The sequence below is a fragment of the Capra hircus genome, chromosome 18 (assembly GCF_001704415.2).
Source record: "Capra hircus breed San Clemente chromosome 18, ASM170441v1, whole genome shotgun sequence".
NCBI classification, from domain to species: domain Eukaryota; kingdom Metazoa; phylum Chordata; class Mammalia; order Artiodactyla; family Bovidae; genus Capra; species Capra hircus.
Window position 1 is genome coordinate 7,880,932 of NC_030825.1, and position 18,166 is coordinate 7,899,097.

Consider the following 18,166-nt stretch of genomic DNA (forward strand, 5'->3'; position numbering starts at 1 on the left):
GGAACTGGTTGGATCTCCTTGCAGTCCAAGGGACTCTCAAGAGTCTCTCCAACACCACAGTTCAAAAGCATCAGTTCTTTGGCACTCAGCTTTCTTTATAGTCCAACCCTCACATCCATACATGACTACTGGAAAAACCAAGGCTTTGGCTAGACAGACCTTTGTTGGCAAAGTAATGTCTCTGCTTTTAATATGTTGTCTAGGTGGTCATAACTTTTCTTCCAAGGAACAAGTGTCTTTTAATTTATGGCTGCAGTCACCATCTGCAGTGATTCTGGAGCCCAAAAAGTTTATTTTTTTTATTCATTACTCTAAGAGGTGGATCCAAACAGAGTTGCGGTTTATAGCATAGCATGTTCTGTCTGTCTGTCCTACCTATATTTCCCTCAAGAGGTTGAGACTATCAGCCCTCTTTTGAGCTCTTTCATCAATTTGGAGTTTCTTTTTCTGTCTGGGTTCAGGCAGTGTGGTAATCTCATTCTCTTTTCACTTGAGAGACCTCCGCGCTATCCTACCGTCTGGCTGTTAACAATTGACATTGCCAGCATCCAACATGTAGGAGGGCTCGCTTCTCTCTACAACCCTTTCTAGCATTATTGGTTTTAGACTTCTTGCCAATGTCCATTCTGACCTGTGTGAGTTTTGATTGGCGTTTCTCTTAAGAGTTCGCCACGTTGAAATATTTTCATATGATTTTTGAAAAACAGTGTGAATAAAACTGACTTCTGTCCCCTTGACTGACAGCCCTGTTTTAAATTCTCTTTTTAGGATCTACCCGAGGACATTTGTTGAGAATAGATGTTTTTTTCCTTTCAGCCCCATGAAAGCGGAGTCCCTCAGTCGTGTCTGACTCTTTGCGACCCCATGAACTGTAGCCTACCAGGCTCCTCCGTCCATGGGACTTTCCAGGCAGGAATACTGGACTGGTTTGCCATTTCCTTCTCCAGGGGATCTTCCCGACCCAGGGTTTAAACCCGGGTCTCCCGCATTGTAGGCAGACGCTTTACCGTCTGAGCTACAGAACTCTAAGCCCCATGCATGCATGCTAAGTTGCTTCATTCGTGTCCGACTCTGTGCGACCCCATGGACAGCAGCCCACCAGGCTCCTCCGAACACTGGAGTGGGTTGCCATTTCCTTCTCCCTAAGCCCCTTGACCTGGTGAATATGAAGTGCCCGTGAGCACAGGTTTTTCCGTCGTTACCAAGCGTGGCCACAAGGTGGCAGCATCTCTTCCTGCACCACTCTTGCTTTTTCTGTTGTTCTTTGTTATTTGGTGTTTATTTTCTGTTCGAGTAGAGTTGATTCCCGATGTGTTTGTCTTAAGTGTACAGGAACTTGGTTTAGTTATGCATGAACGGATCTCTATTCCCTTTCGCGGTTCTTTCCTATATTGGTTCTCTCGGTGTGTTCAGTAGACCTACCTGTGCTATTTCGTTATTTTGGATTATCTATCTGATAATAAGCAGTGAGTATGTTAATCCCAACCTCTTAATGTCTTCCTTCCCCTACCTTAAAAAAAAATAATCATAAGTGAGTTTTCTAAGTCTGTGAGACTGTTTATAAATTAGTTCATTTGATGAATTTATAGATTCCACCTGTAAGTGATATATTTCTTGTTCCTTCTCTAATTGACTTCACTCAGTATAATAAATCTCTTGGTCCATCCATGCTGCTGCCAGTGGCATTTTTTCGTTCTGTTGATGGCTGAGTGTATTCGGTGTACAAATCAACCATTTTCTCTTCATTTCTCTATTGATGGACATTTTGGTGATACTGTGTCTTGGATATTGTCAATAGTGCTGCCCTGAAGAGAGGGGTGCATGTATCATTTTAAATTAATGTTCTTTACGGATCTAACCCAAGGAGTGGGCTTGCCGGATCATGTACTAAGTCTATAGTTAGTGTTTTAAGGAATGCCCATACTGTTTTCCTTCGTGGCTGCCCCCGCCCATTTCCATTCCTGCCCACAGTGTAGGAGGATTCCCTGTTCCCCTCGCCCTCAGCAGCATTTAATCCTTGTAGATCTTTTGGAGGATGGCTGTTCTGAGGGGTGGGAGGTGATACCATGGCCCAGTTTTGATTTGCATTTCTCCAATAGTTAGTGATGCTGAGCATCTTTTCAGGTGCTTTATATGGTCACCGGGGTGTCTTCTTTGGACAAATGTCCATTTAGACCTTTGGTCCATTTTTTTCTAATGGGATGGTTTTCTTTTTAAGGTATATATTGAGCTGCATGAGCCGTTTGCATATTTTGGAGATAAATTTCTTGTTTCTAAATTCAGTTCCAAACATTTTTTTCCCATTCGAGGGTTTCTTTTTTTTTGAGTTTGGTTTACAGTTTCCCTTGCAGTGCAAACGTTTTTGAGGATAGAGAAACTCAAGTCTTTTGTTGAGTTTTGTTTAATTTTTCATTATTCTAAAAGTGGGTCCAAAAGGGTTTGCTATGGTTTCTGTCAAAGCTTCTTCTTCCTATAATTTCCTCAAGGGGTTTAGAGTTATTGTCCCTCCATTAAGCTCTTTAATTGGTTTGGAGTAACTTTCTCTGTATGAGGATGGGGAATGTCACAATTTCATTCAGTTATCTTGTTGTATCTTGTTACCCTCTCCTCTGTATGGACTCTTAGAAATTTAACTTGGTAGCCTCCGTGCAGGAGAATTAATTCCCTTTTCTCCAAAACCTTCCAGCATTTATTGTTTGTAGACTTTTGACAAAGGTCATTTTGACCAGTGTGAGGCAATATCTCATAGTTTTGATTTGCATTTCAGTGAGATTGCTGGGTGTGGAGGCTTTTCATGGGATTTAAAAAAAATTGCGAGTAAAACTAATATATCGAGACTGGCCGCTTGACCGTCTGCCCTCTCTTTTGAACTCTTTTTCCAGGACCCACCCGAGGACATTTATTGAGGACAGGTGGTTTTTCATTAAATCCCTGCAAGCCTGGTAAACAACGAAGTACCCATCCACACAGGTTTTTCAGTTGCTGTTACCAGATGTGGCCACGAGGGGCAGCATTTCTTCACGCTCGGCTTTTGTTTCGAATTTATGTTTATTTTCTGTGGGAATAGAGTTGATTCCTGCTGGGCTTGTTTTAGGTTTACAAGAACTTGATTCAGTTATACATAAATGCATGTCTATTCTCTTATCTTTAGGGGTCTTTTCCCGTATAGGTTCTTTCAGTGTTTTCAGTACACTTCCCTGTGCTATTCAGTAGGTGTTTTTTGGATTATCTATCTGATAATAAATAGTATGTGTGTTAATTTCAACTTCTTAATTTCTCCCTACCCATCCCTTTTTTGAAATAATCATGGGTGAGTTTTATTAGTCTGAGTCTGTTTCTGTTTATAAATCTGTTCACTTGAAAGAACTTATAGATTCCACCTGTAGGTGATATAATATTTCTTTCCCTGACTTCTCTCAGGAGGATAAATCTCTTGGTCCATCCACGCTGCTGTTAATGGCATTACTTTTGTTGTTGTTTTTTTTGATGGCTGAGTGTATTCCGGTGTTTAGATGGATCAGTTGCTCTTCATTTCTCTCTACTGATGGACATTTTGGTTGAAGCTCTCTCTTGGAATTTGTGAATAGTGCTGCCATGAAAACAGAGGAGCAAGTATCACTTTAAATTATGATTTTATCCAGATCTAAGGGAAGGAGTGGGCTTGCTTCATCGGGTGGCAACTATATTTAATGTTTTAAGGAATCTTCATACTGTTTTTCTTGTGGCTGCACCCACCCATTTCCATCCCCACCCACAGTGTAGGAGGCCTCCCTGTTCCCCTCGCGCTCTGAAGCATTGAATCTTTGTAGATGTTTTGGGGATGGTCATTCTGAGGGGGTGAGCTGATACCTTGTTGCAGTTTGATTGGCATTTCTCTAACAGCGATGCTGAGCATCTTTTCATAGGCTTTATGGCCATCTCGATGCCTTCTTTGAGGATATATCCATTTAGATCTTTGGCCAATTTTTTCTCTTGGGTCGACTGTATTTTGATATTGATCTGCAGGAGATGTTTGCATATTTTGGAGATGAACACGTTGCTTTAAAATTCGGTTGCATTTTCCCCCTGATGTTCAGGGTTGTCTTTTTCTTTCATTTCGGGTTTCCCTTGCTGTGCAAAAGCTTTTGAAGTTAACGAAGTCCCTTTTGTTGAGTCTTATTTTTCATTATCCTAAAAGTGGGTCCAAAAACAATTTGCTGCGACTTGTGTCAAACCGTGTACTGCCTATATTTTCCTTAAGAGGGTTAGAGTAATCGTCCCTCAGTTTAGTTCTTTAATGGATTTGAAATGTCTTTTTCTGCAATTGGTTAGGGACTGTCAGTTTCATCACTTTTCACTTGTTTAAGGAACCTCCACCCTCTCCTCCACACTGGTTGTTAGCAATTTATTTTGCCAGCATCAGTGTAGGAAGGTCACCTTTTCTCCACAACCGCTCCGGCACTTCCTGTTGGTAGACTTTTTGACAAAGGCCATTTAACCAATTGTAGTTTTGATCTGGGTTTCTATAAGATTTCATGATGTGAAGGCCGTTCATGTGATTTTTTTTTTAAACAGTGTGAGTAAAACTGACCTCTCAAGGTTGGCTTCTGGACCGTCTGCTCTGCTTTAAATTCTCTTTCCAGGACCTACTCCAGGGCATTAGCTGAGGACAGGTGTTTTTTCCTTACATCCCAGCAGAGCTTGTGAATGTGAAGTGCCCATCAGCGCAGGTTTTTCAGCTGATGTTACCAAAAGCGGCCACAAGATGGCAGCATTTCTTCATGCCCACCAGAGCCTCACGGCAAGTCCTGTTCTGCGTTGTTAATTAGAATGGATACACCCAAGGCTGTGTCTCCTTGCTTCTCTCTGAGCCTTTATCCCTGGACAGATCTCAACGATTGCCACACCACTCTGCAGAGGAGCTGTCCTTTCAGTGGGGTGACCCTAAGGAAGGAGGCCGGAGGTGGGAACCCTGCCACCAGCAGACACGGAGCCCAGAGCACTTTGCAAAGCTCTTCCAGCCCGGAGACCCCACCATCCTTTGGGGGCACGAGGGTTGGCTCTGCTGCAGGAGGGTCCCCTGGATCTGGAGACTGTGGGCTCATGCAGAGGGGAACAGGGATTCCAAGTCCATGGTGTGGGGGAATGGGTGGGGGGCTGTTTGCCTGGCAAACCCTCCCCAGCGCCCTCAGCCCCAGGACAGTCCCGCCTGGGGACCCAAGCCTGCTCAGACTCCAGGCATGTGACACCAGCCCAGGTCGCCAAAGCCAGATGGGAACAGAGCCAGCAGTTCTTTTCTCTTTTTTAAAAAAATGTTTTTGAATCGTAGTTTACAGGTGACTTACATTGTGGTGGCTTGCACAGATACTTGATTCATTTATTCATAGAAGTTCATATATTCTTTATCATTTTCTTTTCCCATAGAGGTTATTACAGAGTTTTGAGAGGGTTTCTTGTGCTCTGTGGTGGGTCCTTGTGGATTATTTTAGAAGTATAAATAGTAGTGTGTTTATGTTCCTCTCAACCTGCTAATTTCTCCCTGCCCCACACATTTCACTTTGGGGAACCATGAATTTATTTTCTAAGCTTGTGATGCTGTTTCTGTTTTGTAAAGAAGTTCACTTGTATCCGTGTTTAGTTTCCACCTAGAAGTGGTCTTATAGGATATATGTTTTTTCCAAATGTAAACAAAGGCCCAGAAGGGCGTCCTGTGTGAGTGATGTGAGTCTCCTCTCACTGGGCTCTCACCCAGGACTCCAGCACTCCTCACCCGGTGTGCCCTACCTAGTCTTGGTCTTAAATAAATAAACTGCTTCTGTGTGCTTGCCCAGACATTGTGTGTCTCTAATAGTGAACTTTGTATCTGTTTCTATGGGGTGTGCCTCTTTGAGACATTCTTGCTTTCAAGCAGAGGAAAGACCCAGGGTCACTTTGCTTCTCGCCTCTGGCCCCTGCTGGTCTGGCAGCGGGGACTCCTGGTTCTCATCCAGGCTCCACACATTCAGTTCAGGATGGCTCACTGCTGCCAGCGAGAACACTTGGTGCTGAAACCAGAAATCCAGGAGTTCAAGGTTTGCATTAAAACAACATTGGGAAGGACATGATCAAAAGGAGTGTCGATGGACATGAGTTTGAGTAACTCCGGCAGTTGGTGATGGACAGGGAGGCCAGGCGAGCGGCAGTCCATGGGGTCACAAAGAGTCGGACACCAGTGAGTGACTGAACTGAACTGAAGGTAGGGAAGATAATGTTATATGTGGTCAGGACTCTCTAAGACTACACTAAATTTGATTAGGTCAATAAATTTTGTGATTTAACAGTAAGCTGTGACCAGACTGGAATTTGGTTTCTCTCCCTGTTAAGAGAATGAAGTTTTCTTGGAATGTGGCTTTTGATAACAGTCTATGTGAATTTCTTTCCCTTAAAGTGATTTATATTTGTTTTTAAAATCTCTGGTTACTTTGGTGAAGTAAATATTATTTCACAGTGACCTATGAAGATTGTGGTACATGTAGGTAAAGCCAATTCTGCTTCTACAAAGAATTAACCCCTCATTGTCAGACTTTTGTTTTCCTGATGTCCTTGGGAGTTGGCAATAGTCTCCTAAAGCAAGGAATTTACACTGGTAAACACTAGCTGTAACTCAGTCAGGGCCACAGGAAATCCAAGACGGCCACTCAGCTCTTCCCAGCTCCCGGACAGACCTCGTTTACATTTGATGGCTTACAGCCTTTCCTGGGTACATGTTACAGGTCTGATGGCCTCACAATGGAAAAACATAGTTTAAAATGTGTTTTCCACGGGGGTACATTTACCACAGTCTCCAGGATCATGGCACCCACTTCACTGGACAAACCACGCAAGCCTTAACAAAAACTCACAAACTCCTTACAGCTGTCACCGTCATCATCATACTCAACCATCAGGCAAGGACAGCAGAACAAAGATGAACTACGTGGGGTTAAATAAACTGCTAAACGTGATTATAATGTTCATGACCTTTGGGGTGACGTATTACTGGCTTCCACTGTTTCAGGTATAGAGAAGCTGTTCTCCTGAAGCTACTTAAGACTTACAATAGTTTGGTAATTTACACCTCTGGGTAAAATTCAAACATTTTTTCTTTTCTCTCTGCCTTGTCCTTCCAGAAATTAGAGACACTTGGGTTCTGAGCAGCCTTATCAGGTAAATGAAAAGACCGTCTCCTGACACGTACAGGAATGTCAAAGATTTTTGAGATTTGGGGGACCTTTAGAAGACAGGAAAATCCACTTAGGCAGAATCTGATGGCAGGCCTTTGGCATGACTTTCTTGGCCTTGAGAGGCCTTGGGAAATTTTAGCCCAAGACTCCTGAGGAATTACAGCAGAGACCGTGTAAAGAAGCTGTGTGGTCAGTACACCAAACTTACTTTTAAAACAACTTAGTCTTGGCCTAGTTTAATAAAAATGGGGGTAATTTTAGAAAAATCTTGTTACATTAAATATTAAATTCTAGTTTTGAAGGTCTGTGTTTACTAAGACTTTTTCGTCTTAGTAGATGTAGGACCTGGATTACACTGGCTACACTTCGTACAGGTTCTCAGATTCTTGCTTGTGACCCGACTAGTACTATGAGCTGTATTTCTTTTTCTGCCTGCTTTCGAGTTGCTTCTTGCATTACCAAATATACGACTGAGCCTCTGATAACACAATGATATTATATAATTCCTCATGAGCTCAGTGATGGTAGTGGTTTAACTCTAAATATGGGAAGAAGCTCCAAATGGGAATATTTTCATGGACCACAGAGCCTGAGAGACAGGTGGTCCAGCGGCTCCTGGCTACTGCTTTACGGCCTTGTCCAGTAACGCCACACTGAGTGGCCTGTCAGTGGAATCTTTGCTAGACCTGGGAACGAGCGTGCCTAGCACCATAGCTCAAAACAGATGTGAGATGCCACCAAAACCGTGGTCAAACTGACGGCCATGAGGGGCCATGCTGACAGGAGACGGGCACCGCCGTCTGCTCCTGTGAAGACTGAATCAGGGGAGGGGCTGTGAGGTGGGGCCTTAGTGATTTGGGTCCTAGGCTCTTTGTCCACTACCTTTCAGAGAACAGTTGTTGAGTGTAGGCTTTTGTTCGCTTGTTTGTTTAGCAGGTCCCCAGGCTTGGTGAGGGCCTTCCTGGGTGGCTCAGCAGTAAAGAATCTGCCTGAGATGCAGAAAACGCAGCAGACATCACTGATTGGTTACCTGGCTCAGGAAGATACCTTGAGGAGGGCCTGGCGACCCATTCCAGAATTCCTATCTGGAGAATCCAATGGACAGAGGAGACTAGAAGGCCATAGTCCATCGTGTCGCAAAGAGCTGGACACGACTGAAGTGACTGAGCACGCGTGAGGGTTGGTGGGTATTAGCTTCCCAGCAGATGTTTACAGTTGCTTTTACCAGGGTCAGGATTAAGTCAGAACCAGAGTCATATCAGAGTGAGGCCTAAGTACGTACCACAGTCAGGCCTGAGTCAGTAGCAGAGTCAGGACTAACTCAGGACCAGGCCAGGCCATAGTGAGAACCAGATCCAGGCCTTAGTGTGGACAGAGTCAGGCCTAAGGAAGTACCACAGCCAGGCCTCAGTGAGTACCAGACTCTGGCCTTACTGTGTAGTAGAGTCAGGCCTGAGTGTGGACCTGAGGCAGTCCTAATGACGACCAGAGTCAGGCCTTAGTGAGGACTGCAGTCAGGCCTCAGTGTGGACCAAGTCAGGCCTTACAGTGGACCAGAGTTAGGCCTAAGTCAGTACGACAGACAGGCGTAGGAGTGGACCAGGGTCAGGCTGAAGTGAGTACCACAGTCAGTCTTTAGTGTGGACAGGACTCAGCCTTTAGTGTGGTCCAGAGTCAGGCCTTAGTGTGGACTAGAGTCTGTGCTACGTGAGTACGACAGACAGGCATAGGAGTGGACCAGGGTCAGGCCAAAATGAGGACCAGAGTCAGGGCTTAGCATGTACCAGAATCAGGTCTCAGGATGGACCTGAGTCAGGGTAAGTAAGTACCAGAGTCAGGCCTTATGTGGCCCAGAGTCTGCCTGAGTGTGCACCAGAGTCAGTCCTGATTGTGGACCAGAGTGAGGCCTTAGCTTGGTCCAAGGTCAGGCCTGAGTGAGCACCAGAGTCAGGCATCAGTGTGGACCAGGGTCAGAGGTGAGTGCCCACCAGAGTCAGGCCTGAGTGTTTCCAGAGTCAGGCCTGAGTGTGTACCAGAGACAGGCCTGAGTGTGCACCAGAGTCAGGCCTCAGTGTTTTCAGAGTCAGGCCTGAGTGTGCACCAGAGTCAGGCCTGAGTGTGCACCAGAGTCAGGCCTGAGTGTGCACCAGAGACAGGCCTGAGTGTGTACCAGAGTCAGGCCTGAGTGTTTCCAAAGTCAGGCCTGAGTGTTTCCAGAGTCAGGCCTGAGTGTACACCAGAGTCGGGCCTGAATGTTTCCAAAGTCAGGCCTCAGTGTTTCCAGAGTCAGGCCTGAGTGTGCACCAGAGTCAGGCCTGAGTGTGCACCAGAGTCAGGGCCGAGTGTGCACCAGAGTCAGGCCTGAGTGTTTCCAGAGTCAGGCCTGAGTGTTTCCAGAGTCAGTCCTGAGTGTCCACCCGAGTCAGGCCTGAGTGTGGACCAGAGTCAGGCCTGTGTGTGGACCAGTCAGGGCTGAGTGTGACCAGAGTCACACCTGAGTGTGCACCAGAGTCAGGCCTGAGGGTGCACCAGAGTCCACTCTGAGTGTGTACCAGATTCAGGCCCGAGTGTGACCGGCGTCAGGCCTCAGTGTGCACCAGATTCAGGCCTGAGTGTTTCCAGAGTCAGGCCTGAGTGTTTCCAGAGTCACGCCTGAGTGTTTCCAAAGTCAGATCTGAGTGTGCACCAGAGTCATACCTGAGTGTACACCATAGTCAGGCTTGAGTGTGGAACCCAGTCGTCCTGATGCATCACTATTATTCACTTAGGCCTCACTCTGGTCTTCACCAAGGCCTGACTCATATCCACTCAGGCCAGACTCGGGTCTACACTCAGGCCTGACTCTAAACCACTTAAGACCTGACACTCATTCACTTTAAGGGCTGACTGGTCCACGTTAAGTCTGACTCTAGTTCACACTTAGGCCTGACAGTGGCCCACTCTCAGGCCTGACTGTGGTTCTCACTGAGGCCTCATACTATTCCACACCACAGCCTGACTCTAGTCCACACTTAGGCCTGAGTCTGGTCCTCAATTAGGCCTGATTCTAGTCAAGGCTAAGGCCTGCTTCCACACTAGGGCCTGAATCTGCTGCTCACTAAGGCCCGTACATCATAAATCAGTTCAACCCCGAATAAGTTATCATTACAGCTGGCATGAGCTTAGTCAGAAACTGACAGAAAATTTCAGAGCTATTATCCAGCAATAAAAAATAAATTAAAAAATCATGTATGTGTATAAATTTTCAGGCATTGTGCTCCATGCCTGCAGAGAGAGCTGGAGAAAAAGTAATATTTTAGAAGACAGCCACACCCCAGCGATATCGGCAGCTCTAGGTTCAATAACCAAGACAGCGAAGCAACCTACGCTTAGAAGGAGAGATGACAGACAGCAGAGACGCAGCACAGACCCACAGGGCGATATTACTCTACACAGTATGCGACGAAGTAGCGCCTCTTCCAGCCACGGTGACAGAAAACGTACGGCCGTGATCTCGGGGAGACAGCACTGAGCGGGCCTGGAGAGAGATCTCGGCTCCCTGCCCGGAGCTGAACCAGGGTGCCCTGGATGAGAAGCAGGACTGCCAGCCCCGAGACCGCCCGTGGCCAGAGTGTAGAAGCAAAGTGACCCTCGGTCGTTCCCTGCTTTGAACCCAAGGATATTTTAAGGAGGCAAGAAGCATAAATACACATAGAAGTCCATTATTATCGACACAGCATAACATCTCAGAGAGCACAGAGAAACACAGGGTGTTTAAGAGAGAAACAGCTCAGGGATAGAGAACCGAGAGAAGTGTGCATGTCCTGCGGAGAAGCCCAGGGAGAGCTGACGTAAATCCCGCATTGAGGACCGTCCTTCCGGGTCTTTGGTTACCTTTGAGCAATTACCTTCTATCTTTTTCACACCTGACTGGTCCCTGCACCCTCCCCAAGATGTGGGCACGACATTTGTTAAGATTGATCCCCCCACAGAGGCCTGTGGGTGCATGTCCACACTTAATATGGGATGGGGCCCCCTCCCTTTTCAGCCATCAAGGAGGCTTCTGGCCCTTGTACAGAGAAGTCTTCTTTGACCTCAGGAGTGGGCCTCTTATCTCTTTACTCTCGCAGACTTCAGCTTCTGCCACTAGATTTGTCCTTGGAGTGTGTGAGTGAGAACACAGCTTCAATTTCAATCCACTTGACAAATACCAGCGGTCCAGCCCAGAGGCCCCTCTATCTCCTATGTCAAATCCTGCTGAGAGACATGAACCCCAAAAATCTTTATTGGGAGGCTGAAGGGTGAAGGTCTGTCTTCTGTAGCTTCTTCAGGCTGGCACAGGGCTCATAGACCCTACCTAGCTGGGGTCATGGAGCTCTCGTTCTGCCTCATTCGGGGGCCCCAGGGTGACCTCTGTTGTTATCCCCACAGGATCTGTTCCGAAGAGTAGCTGGAACCATTATCTTGATGTGAAACCATAGTAATCTGAAAGAGACAAACATAACAAGTGGATTTAAAAAGACAGGGGCCAAAGATCTGTGATTAATGATCATAAATTATTGTGAGCAGGAGCTACAGCAGGAGTGAGAACCAGGTTACATTTTTTAGCAGTTTTGATCCTGTCCAGATAGACTCAGCACTGGTGGTACCCTCTCCACAGGCATGGAGCCTTTTGCTGTGGTCTTACACACTTTGGATGTCTTCTGTATTAGCCCAGAGTGACTGACGTAGGTGTGACAGACTCAGTTTCAAGTCGTTGGAGGAGTGACAACCTGAACAGTACTGTAAAACATCAACCACAATTTTTTCCCAGGAGAATAAGCTGGATTCCCAGTCCAGACCTGGCACTTCAAGGAGACTGGTAGCCAGTTGTCCAGTTTTGTCTAAGTAGGTTCAGGCTGCTGACGTGGTATTCCCACATTAATTCACATATTAGACCAGTTGTCACTGTTGCTGACTCTAGTGCTCCTCTAGGCATGAGAAGAGGCAAGAATCTGGGCTCATGAGAACCTTTACTGAGAGCATCTGACTGTCTGAAGGCCTGTTCTGTGAGCTTCCCCAGCACGGATGCCCCTTTCCCGATCTCCCCGCTCAGTGCCTTCCAGGGCTGCTGAAGGGCAGCCGCTGCAGCGGGTCCTGATTGAGTCCTAGCAGAGGCAGACGGCAAGTGCCCCTTCTCAGCTGGCACTGCCCCTTCGTGGCAATCTGATCATGGTTCTGGGGGCGCTTCTTGTCCATTTTCTCCCATGGTGCTAGGAATGCTTATGCCTAGATCTGGCAAAGATTCTGCTGACAGGCCACTCAGTGCGCTGTTACGGGACTAACCCCAAAAAACAGGAGCCAAGAGACGTTGGATCACCTGTCTCACCAGCCTCTATGGTCCGTGAAAACGTTCCGTCTTGTTGCTTCTTCCCATAGCTAGAGTTTCACCGTTACCCTCACTGATCGCATATCATCATTTTATCAGAGGCTCAGTCACACATTTGGTAACACAAGAAACAATTGTGCAAAGCAGGCAGAAGAGGAAATAAGGCAGCTAGCAGTATCAGTAGGACCACAAGCAGGAATCTGAGGACCTGCTTTAAGCACAGTCAGTATGTCCCAGGTGCTCTGACTTAGTTTGTTAAATAACTGTAGCCTGGGGTTAGTCTCCTGGTTGCAGACCATGGAGATCCTGACCCTTATCCAAAGGCTGATTACTGAGATAAGTTTTAGAAATACACTTAGGGAGTCCCTTACTAATTCAGTTCACTCTCATCAGCATTATAACATAAACGCAAGGAACTATGTCATAAGACTTTCTTAGTAAACATAGACCTCAATTAACAAAACCAGAATTTAACATTTAGTGAAACGTATTTTTTTTTTCCTAAAGTTGCCTCTATTTTCACTAAACTTGGCCAAGACTAATTTGTTTTAAGAAATAAGTTTGGTGTGCTGACCACATAGACTTCTTCTACACTGACTCTGCTGTAATTCCTCAGGAGTCTTAGACTAAATCCCCAAAAGGCCTCTCAAGGCCAGGTTTATTAATTGGTTCTACTTTCCCCCATTTATAAATGACTGACTGTAGAATAGAATGATCATTACTTTCTTACAACAATATTTCCAGTCTTTATATCTTCTCTCATTGACAACACATATCCGACTTGCCATACACACTGAAACATTTTCCTTGTCACTCTAGTAGATCTTGAGTCATGATTTTTAATCTTTAAAAAATTAACCCCTAAAAAAAAAAAAATTAACCCCTAGTGAAAATCAAGAAGAAAGCAATTGTGAACTATTTGTTCCATTGGCAGTCTCTGATTAGCAAACTCAGGAACATATTTTAGAACCTCTAAAAACATGTGTTTTTCCAAAGTACAGTTTTTCTCCATGTAATACAAAGGCACGTGTCTAATAGATATATGTCTATGTATAACTGAATGAAGTTCCTGAAAACCAAAAAAAAAAAAAACACCCACATCGGAAATCACGTCTACTCTAATAGAGTATAAAAATTTAAGTTACCAAAATAATAAAAAGAGTGGGGCATGAAGAAATGTTGCCACCTTGTGGCCCCTTTGGGTAGCAACAATTTAAAACCTGTGAAGACGGGAACGTAATATCCCCAGGCCTTCAGGGATGCAAGGGGAAAAAAAAACCTGTCGTCAACGAACGACCTTAGGTAGATCCTGGAAAAAGAATTCAAAACCTGGCAATTGGTCAAGAAGCCAAGCTTGGGAGTTGAGTTTTACTCACACTCTTTCAAAATAATCACACGAAAAGATTTCGGTATCACTGAAACTTCCTGCTGCTGCTGCTAAGTTGCTTCAGTCGTGTCCGACTCTGTGCGACTCCATAGACTGCAGCCCACCAGGCTCCCCCGCCCCTGGGATTCTCCAGGCAAGAATACTGCAGTGGTTTGCCATTGCCTTCTCTACACTAAAACTCACAGAAATTCAAATCAAAACTACAATGAAGGTATCACCTCACTCCGATCAGAATGGCCATTGGTAAAAAGTCTGCAAACAAGAAATGCTGGAGAGGATGTGGGAAAACGGGAACCCTCCTACACCGATGCTGGCAAGGTAAGCTGTTAACCGTCAGCATGGAGGAACAGGCTGGAGGTTCTGCAAACGAGTGAAAAGACGATGAAATTACTACACTGCTTAACCCCCTGCAGAAAAACATACGTCAAAGCAGAGATCTAAATGGAGGGATGAATACTATAAAGCTCTTGAGGAACATATACAGAACATGGCTTGATATAAATCGCAGCTAGTTCTTTTTGGATTCATTCTTAGAATAATACAATAAAATCAACAAATGGGACTTCATTAACCTTAAGAGCATTTGAGCAGCAGGGTAAACTATAAATGAAAGAAAAAGACAACCTTCAGAATGGGTGGGGAAAAAAAAGTGTTTGCAAATGGAGATACAAGGAATTCATCTCCAAAACATGCAAACAGTCCAGGTAGCTCAATTAAAAAAAATAAAACAATGGAAAAGTGGGCCAAAGATCGAAATGGGCGTTTCTCCATAGAAGGCACCCAGGTGGACATAAAGTATGCAAAAAGATGCTCAGCGTCCCTAATCATTAGAGAAATGCAAATCAAAAGTTCAATGAGATGTCACTTCACACCAGCCAGCATGGCCATCTCAAAAATTCGACAACAATAAATGCTGGAGGGGGTGTGGAGAGAAGGGAACCCTCCTACCCCAGATGGGAATGTAAATCAGTGCATCCACTCTGGAGAACAATACAGAGGGGCTTTCAGACACTCAGCAACAAAGTACCATGTGACCCAGCCATCCCATGCCTGGGCATGGATCCTGGGAAAACGAAATTTTCAAGATACTGCACGCTGACAATCATGGCAGCACTGGATACACTCGCCAAGATACGAAAGAAACCTGAGTGTAGAAGGACAGGTGAATGGTTAAAGAAGCCGGGGTCAGGTCAGCTCAGTTCAGTTCAGTCGCTCAGTTGTGTCCGACTCTATGCGACCCCATGAATCGCAGCATACCAGGCCTCCCTGTCCATCACCAACTCCCGGAGTTCACTCAGACTCGTGTCCATCAGGCCAGTGATGCCATCCAGCCATCTCATCCTCTGTCATCCCCTTTTCAGTGAGTCAACTCAGATACACAAGCCCAGACATAGAATGATGAAAGGAAGCCACTTCCAGTCACAGGGAAGAGCCAGAGACGATCACACTAGATGAACTAAGTGAGACGAAGTATCGCCTGTTATCACTTCTAGGCGGAATCCAAACATGGAAACAAATGAGCTTCTTTACAAAACAGTAACAGCTTCATATACTTAGTAAAGAATCGTGTTACCAAAAAGGAAAGGCCAGGTGCAGGGAGAAACACATGTTGAGAATAACATATACACACTACTGGTTATAAAATAATCCATAAGGACCCACTGTAGAGCACAGGGAACCCTACTTTGACTGTAAATAACCTATATGAGAAAAAGAACCCCAAAAGAGCATATATACATCTATGTATAAATGAATAACGTTGCTTTAGACATTAAAAAAAAAAAAAAAAAAAACCACAACAGTGCAAATCACCTATATACTCAAATTCAAAATAAACCTAACAGGAAAGAAAGAAAGACAAAAGAGCTGCTGACTCTGTTCCCCTCGGGCCTTGGGGACCTGGGCTGGCATCACATCCCTGGGGCCTGAGCAGGCTAGGTCCCCAGGCGGGGCCTGGGGCTGAGGGCGCTGGGGAGGATATGCCAGCCAATCAGCCCCCCAGCCCGGTCTCCAGATCCTGTGGGACCCTCCTGCAGCAGCACTAAACCTAGTGCCCCCAAAGGATGGTGGGGTCTCTGGGCTGGAAGAGCTTTGCAAAGTGCCCCGGGCCCCGTGTCGCCTGGTGGTGGGGTTCCCACCTCCAGCCTCCTTCCTTAGGGTCACCCCACTGAGAGGACAGGTCCCTCTGCAGAGTGGTGTTGCAATCATTGGCACCGCCTGGGGGATGAAGGGTAAGAGGGAAGAAATAAGGAGACACAAGCCTTAGGGCTTCCCAGGTGGCACTGGTGGTAAAGAATCCATCTGCCAATGCAGGAGACGGAGGAGAAGCGGGTTCAATCCCTGGGTCGGGAAGATCCCAGGGATCCATTCTTACTGACAACCCAGAAACCAGATTTGCCCTAAGGCTCTGGTTGCCCAGGTAACCAGAGGGGGCATGAAGACATGCTGCCACCTTGTGGTTATTCCCCGTAACAAGCACTTGAAAACCGGGGCTATTGGGCTCGGCTCTAAATGACACCAGCCGAGGGGCCGCCGCGCCCATCCCGGTGGCTGGAGGCGTCTGAGGGGCGGACGGAGGCGGCGGCGGCGGCGGCGGGAGCGGGAGCGGGAGTGGAGCAGCCGCCGCTGGACCGACCGGACCGAGCTTCGCCGGCGCACCTGCCCGCAGCGCCCGCGGAGCGGCCGGAGCACGACCACCTCCCGGAGCGGCGGCTGAGGCGGCGGGGAGCGGGCGCGGCAGGCGGGACGAGGCGTCGAGCCTTTTCTCTGTTGCAGACAGTTTTACATGTTTGGGAGAACAGACCAGCAGCACTTCTGAATTAAGATCTCAGATTCTTTGAGGTGGCTTTGAAGAGCACTAAGATTAGAAGATGAGTGAACTTGACCAGTTACGGCAGGAGGCCGAACAGCTTACAGACCAAATTGGAGACGCTCGGAAGGCGTGTGCAGACGCGACTCTCTCTCAGATCACAAACACTGACCCTGTGGGAAGAGTCCAGACGCGCACCAGGAGGACGCTGAGGGGACGCTTGGCCAAGATCTATGCCATGCACCGGGGCACCGACTCCAGGCTTCTAGTCAGTGCCTCGCAGGACGGTAAACTTATTATCTGGGACAGCTACACCACAAACAAGGTCCATGCCATCCCTCTGCGCTCCTCGCGGGTCATGACGTGCGCTTATGGCCCTTCTGGGAACTACGTGGCCTGCGGAGGCCTGCATAACATCTGCTCCATTTACAATCTGAAAACTCGTGAAGGGAATGTCGTGTGAATCGTGAGCTGGCTGGACACACAGGTTACCTGTCGTGCTGCCGTTTTCTGGATGACCATCAGATCGTTACCGGCTCTGGAGACACCACCTGTGCCCTGTGGGACATCGAGACTGGCCAGCAGACGACCACATTCACCGGACACACCGGGGACGTCATGAGCCTTTCACTCGCTCCGGACACCAGACTGTCTCTGGTGCTTGTGACGCTTCAGCCAAACTCTGGGACGTGCGAGAAGGGGTGTGCCGGCAAACCTTCACCGGCCACGAGCCCGATATCAACGCCATCTGTTTCTTCCCGAACCGCAACGCATTTGCCACTGGCTCAGACGACGCCACCTGCCGGCTGTTCGACCTCCGTGCGGACCAGGAGCTCAGGACCTACTCCCACGACAACATCATCTGCGGGATCACCTCCGTCTCCTTCTCCAAGAGTGGGCGCCTCCTTCTCGCAGGGTACGACGACTTCAACTGCAACGTCTGGGACGCCCTCAAAGCCGACCGGGCAGGGGTCTTGGCCGGGCATGACAACCGCGTGAGCTGCCTGGGGGTAACTGATGACGGGATGGCCGTGGCGACGGGGTCCTGGGACAGATTCCTCAAAATCTGGAACTAACCCTGACAGCAGGTGGACGCCACAGTGACTGGAAGACCGTTCCAGCCTTGGACCGTTGCAGATAGCATTTCCGATCTACCCCTACTAACGCGGACGCCCTGCACCCCTCAGAACTTCAAAAGCGCAAGACCTTCCCCTCACTTATTGCTGAAACCAAGAGCACAGTTCCCACCGAGAGAAGAATCTCTGCGCTGTAACTAAAATGAATCCTGCATTCCTTCTGGGACCATTGTCTTTGTTTTCCTTTTTTGTTTGTTTTGAATGAATTTAAAAGGAAATACTATAATAAAAATGTTAACAAGAAGGTAAATAAAAAAATAAAAAAAAAATGACACCAGCCCTAAAGAAATCTTCCGGGGTAAATCA

At 46.9% G+C, this 18,166-nt stretch overlaps 1 pseudogene; it reads left to right on the forward strand.

Moving 5' to 3' along the window:
• Positions 16,549-17,852, forward strand: LOC108638108 (annotated as a pseudogene).